Here is a 6,000-nt window from a genome sequence, read left to right on the forward strand (position 1 = left end):
GTGTGCAGTCTTTTTCTTGCCGAAACCCAATGTTCAGAATCTTATTATGTGCCTTAAGGCTCACTCACACCACTGTTTTTTATTGGATAGCACTCGGACCTATGTAATTCAATGAGGCAGTGCTGATGACCGATTTTTTTCACTGACAAAACCGATCTGTGAAAAAAATTGCAGCACGCTGTGATTTCACTTCAAAATCTGATGGGTGCCAGAAAAAATCAGATGCCATATGGAGCCACATCCGATTTTTATGGATACAGTACAATTCTGTAATAATGGAAGCTGTAAATGGTCCTGTAAATGATTAATAGCTGCTGAGTACAAAAATGGATTGCATATGGACGACAAGTGAGAAAAAAAAATCATCCTCTTTTTCTTGATGAATAGCGGACCGATTTGTAATACGCTGGTGTGATCCAGCCTTATAGTTGTGCTCCTATTGATATAGTTAAATAAATCTAAAGTTCATCAAGTCAGACCAAAGGAGGTAAATGTGGCATATAGGAAAGAAAAAAAAATTACAAAAAGGGAATCGTATTGTTAATTCTCACATAAACTCATATATAACATAAGTCAAAGAAAATAAATGTTTCCTGATTTACTTGGAAATTAGACTGGATCCGTATCCAATATCAGATGTCTCTTATGAATTGATTATTTATCTGCTAAGGTTAAGAAGCCTTTTTACGTCTCAACTTTTTTCCCTCCAGCAGGACAGAGTGTGGCCTTGATTTTTATGGTGATCTTACAGCAATAAGGTGTTAACAGATCATATAAATATTTTTACAAGTTGATTTTATCCTCCTGTAGACAACTTTTCTCAAGACTAAATAAAGAGGTGTTTTTTTTATTTTTCCCATAGCTCCATGCCCCTTATCAGTTTTGTGATTCTTCCTTTCACCTTTGCCAATTTCAGGGCATTTTTTGTATGCCATGGTACCTAAAACGGACCTGCACAATCACAATCATCCCGCTCTAATGCATTGTACAGTGCTAATATTATGTTTATTATTCAGTTTGTGTCTGGGCATACACAACAATTTATGATGCTTTAGAAGAAGTACGGTATATAGGCATTGGCAGTTATTGTGCACTCACATATCGCTGTTCTCCATTTTACACCCCTGTCCCTAGGACAGACCTTCCATGTACATTATTAGAGCCAACATGTATGAATTCACTTTGATCCACACTGAATCCTATGGACCAAGTGGATTCTTAGACACATATTTCCATTAAACATAGAAAAAACAATTATGTGGTATGATCTCAATAAAACCTTATATTTGGATGAAAGGCTTCAATGAACACAATATCAGCAATCAAACCTTTCTAATTGCAGCCACATAAAAGTCAACGGTTGGCCTAACCAGCTATCGTCTCAAATGTCAGCCCAACCCTTCCTAGGCATTTACGTTTCAACATACTGACATGGTGCAAACATATAGTGTAAGTTGCTATGGATAAATTGCAATATTTCCTCCAATCCGGGGTGTTTCGCCCTTTAGTCATTGTTACATAAGCCAAGTTTTTGGGTTTCGCTTCCGGTCATTTTTTGACTATTAAACGGTTTCACATAATTGTATTTTTCTTAGATAAGATTTTAACATGTTTTACAATTTTTTTAATTTGGGTTGAAAAAATTAGTCCTTAAAATGATTTATTTTATTCTATTAACATTAAGGCAGAACTGATATTTTTGCATCAAAAAACTTCCTAGTTAATATAATATATTCTCTGCAGTATTAAATTTATTGGCGAAGCTATTGAAATCATCTTTAGGGTCACTAGCAACTTGACAACCATCCTTTGGCGAAACCATGCTCTATAAATGATCGGCTATATTAAAATCGAATGAGCAAGACTGGAATAATGTTCATTGCAGTTTTATAAAAGTGGATGGAGAAGAGGAGAGAAACAACTCTCACTAAATGCAAAAGTGTTCAATTCAATCAAAATAGAATCTTTAAAAAAAATAACTTCCCCAAAATAGTTTTATACTATTTCTATGCCCACATTATACAGAGAAATCAGTATAACGTATGACACGTTTTCTTCTGGATCAGTCTTTGAGCAAGATGCTAATGACCAATTCATTTACTTATTAAAATGCATAAAATTATTAAAATTAATATTTTTTTAATCAAAATGGAAAGCTCTATTGATAATGTTTTTACGGATGAACTGTAACTGTATAAAATCACTTGTCCTTGTGCCTATATACGGTAAGATGAAGAAACAATTCTAATATCCTTATATCTCTGCCCGTGTTTTTCTATCACATATTTATCCCACCAAAAACTTCACTCATGCCACATATTGCAGATGAAATCATGTAGTATAATTTCCAAATCGGCCATTTTTAAAGCGTAGTTAAAAAAAAAACAGTCTAAAGGGAGACCTGACAATAAGACATTACTGTACCTCCTTCTCCTGCCATTTCTGAAGTGCTGGTGAAATTCTGCCTGCGCTGTGATTCTGTGGGTGTAGAAAGAGACATAACTCGGAGATGGGAGGTAGAAACTTGCTTGCAGACCCTCGTATCGCTCGCTATAGGAACAATAGATGTGGCCTTGGCCTGCTGTAAACCGTGTAAGGGGCTGCTTCGGTGTAGAGGAGGGGGAAGTAGGAAGAACTCAGCCAGATGTGTCATATGTGATGTATGATAAAAGTACATGTAGATATCCGCTTCCTGTCACACACAGGCAGCAAGGTAACAACTAACAACACCAAGCCGAGGGGATGCCAAAAAACTCCAAAATGAAATACAAGCCTGTATTATCCAAGTGTTTAATTTACAAAAATACGTTTCTGTATAAGAATGAGACAAACAGCACCAAAGTATATAAAGTATATGGTATTCTTTTACACATTCCATTACAAACATAAGTAATTTTCTACAATTTCTATAAAAAATGCACAATGCAACATGACAAAGCAGCCAGCCATAAGTCAGTCACAGTGGGAGGGGAAGGCGGAAGGGGCATTCACCTAATTAATAAAGGGGATTCTTCACTGTTTTGATCTTTATTTTCTGCCTATTAGTCTAATAGGGGAACAGACCTGCTTCTTTAATAGGTGCATCTAGGGGAGCATATTTGGGGGTAAATCAAAACAAACATAAGGTATGGTATCTGATTTATGGGAATGTGCCTTTTTTAGGCAAAGAATGACAGGTGTGTGAAGATAATATAAAGAAAACTTTTGAACTCATTCACACTCAAGGGATAGAACTGTAAAGTCAAATTTTCTCTATCAAACAATTTCCCAAAGGTCCTGAGAAAGTTAAAGTGTTTGTCAGGGACTTTTACACTAATCGCCGATATTTAGGGCTCGCTCACACCAATGTATTTTCCGTCCAAGTGCGATCCGACAAAACATCAGATCACACTCTGACCAATGTTATTCTTTGGGGCCACGCAACATATCTGAGTTTGATCCAATATTCGGATCGCACTTGGCCATGCAAGTCAATGAGTGTGTGGAAATCCTCGGACTGCACTCGGATGACTTCTTAGTACAGTCCGATTTCTGCACACTGACATAATGGAGAGGATGGAGAGATTTTGTATTCCATGAGAATCGGATCGCACTATGCCGACACTCGGATCAAACTCTGATCACAGTTTAATCAGTGTGTCACTTGCATAATTTGCCCGATTCTCTCGATTGAGAGAATCTACGGTCATGTGCCCCTGCTCATAGGATAGGTCATCAATATCTGATCGGTGGGGGTGTGACACCCAGCACTGCCACCAATCAGCACTTCCCAGTGCCAGTTATGGAGCTGCACAGCACAGGTCTGTCAACTGCTTAGTGCCCGCTCCTTATTGATGTAAATAGGGGATGGATGTGCAGTACCCAGTTGCAGCCACTGTGCAGTTGACAGAACTATGAACGGCTGATTGGTGGGGATACCAGTTGTCGAACCCACACCGATCAGATATTGATGACCTATCCCAAGAGCGCAATCAGACGGCTGTATAAATTGGAGCAAGATCAGAACACAATACTCAGATTGGCTGTAGCTCTCCCGACCAGAGCATGACAACTTCGTATATTTTTATGCAACTGTCACGCTCGAATCGAGAGAGCCGCCGGCCAGTCCGAGCAATGCTTTCCGATCTAGCTCCGATTTATATGGCTGCCTGACTGCGCCCACACTTTAAATGGTCTCTGACATTTCATCAAACTTTGAATGAATCAATAGTATAAGCAAATAAAAGAAAATGTGTGATATGTCTTACAGTTATAGTCTTCTTTCTCCATTTATTAGCCACTTTTTCCCTTCACTGAGCTTATCAATTGAAAAACAGCTCAAATCCATCTTAGTCAAAGCAGGACAGACTGCCGGCATAGTGAGCTGTCAGGATAAACAGCATATTAAGGTATTTGGGAAGGGAAAAATGGTGAGTGGAGAAAGAAGCACACAGCACAGTGAGAGAATAGGAAGATGAAAGCAGATTGTGCTGCAGCTTTCAGCAAATGTATTTCATTTAAGTGGAGTATACACAGGCCAGTACTGCTGTGTAATGCCAGCAGTACTGTCAGTGTCCTATTGAGAAAGAAGAGCAGAATCCCTCTCTGTGTTTATGAAACATCATGGCAGATAGTTACCACTCAATGGCTTAGAGGGAACTAAAAATTAGAAGTAGAGCCTGCAGAGGGTGAAAAATGAAGGATACAAGTCATGTAATGGCCATAAATAGTATTATTCCTCATGTACAAACACGGGACCTCTTATTCTAAAAAGCTACCTGAAACTACATGTACACTTTCAATATTTTTTAAATCAAGGTATTTTTCTAAACATATTTTTCAAAAATTCTGTTCTTTTTTTTCCTTAATTTTGACTTGAATTAACAGAACATAAAATCTCAGAAAGAAAAATATCAGTGTGAACAGAATATATATTTTTTTATCAAATAAGAACCTGATAAGATTTGTATAACTCAGATACAAGTAAACAATTATTGCTTGTTATTGATTATACAGTAAATGTTATATACTATATGCCAGCAATCAACATGATGGTGTCAGAGCCAGCCACAGATATTACTCTGAGGGCATTGCTGTTGGTTAATTTGGTTGGTTCTTGATCCCTCAAGAAATGGCGGCACTGGCACTGTAATGTTAAATACATCAGGAACTGTGGTACGAGGCTGGTATTTTTTTGCCCTTTCAGTTCCTCTGAGAACTAATTTAAAAAGAAATAAGCTTTAACCTCATCAGCTCATCTTGTTCTTACACCTTCGCTTTTCTACTCCCCTTCTTCCAAGAGTCATAACTTTTCAATTTTTTCGTGGATTTAGTCATATGAGGTGTTCAGGATGGAAGGCATACAAGTGGAGCAGGAACAACAGAAGACTTTCAGTAATCAAACAGTTAATGGCAGAGTTGAATGCTATCAGAAGACGATGATTAATGGTAAAGACATAGGCAATCAGCAAACAAATAAGTTAACCGCAGGCAGTAGTAATGAACAGGTAAACTGGATACTTGCAGCTGCATAATAATGTAAGCACAAGTATTAGCAGAGAAGAATTTGTTATGCTTACAGCAGATGAATGGTTAACATATGTCTATGGCGGGGTAAATGCAGGCAGATAATATTCACCAGGAGCTCTCTTAAGAGATGATTAGCTATTTGGAGAAATGAATGGTAAATAAAACTCCTGATGTACACGTGGTTACTTATAGGGGACAAGTCAGTCGATTCATGCTGTCCAAACTACAAGCAGAATTAATTAGAGTCTGGCACAATTGCAACCAGAAGTGTTTTTTTCTTTGAAATGCTCTAACATAGTTTGAAGATCCTGCAACGCTCTTGATGGGCAGGTCTCTCTAATGTGTGTCAATAGGGTGAGACCTGTCAATCAACTAGAAAGGTATTTAAATCTTCCAACTATGTTTTCTCCAAAACTCCAGAGCGTTTTAGTGAAAAACATTCCTGGCTCCAATCATACAGCCAGACTCGGATTCATGCATCCCATGGTTTGA

The 6,000-nt window shown here is 37.9% G+C and overlaps 1 protein-coding gene across 1 annotated transcript in view; it reads right to left on the bottom strand.

The window, feature by feature from the left end:
• Positions 1-2,661, bottom strand: part of RHOH (ras homolog family member H) — a 61,036-nt gene extending 58,375 nt beyond the window's left edge. Inside the window, exon 1 of the mRNA XM_073657033.1 lies at positions 2,425-2,661. The gene's annotated coding sequence lies outside the window, so the exon portion shown is untranslated. The remainder of the gene's footprint in view (positions 1-2,424) is intronic.
• Between the last annotated feature and the right edge of the window lie 3,339 nt (positions 2,662-6,000).

Source organism: Phyllobates terribilis, unplaced genomic scaffold (assembly GCF_046119375.1).
Source record: "Phyllobates terribilis strain yellow unplaced genomic scaffold, ASM4611937v1 Scaffold_1__5_contigs__length_1240528914, whole genome shotgun sequence".
Taxonomy (NCBI): Eukaryota; Metazoa; Chordata; class Amphibia; order Anura; family Dendrobatidae; genus Phyllobates; species Phyllobates terribilis.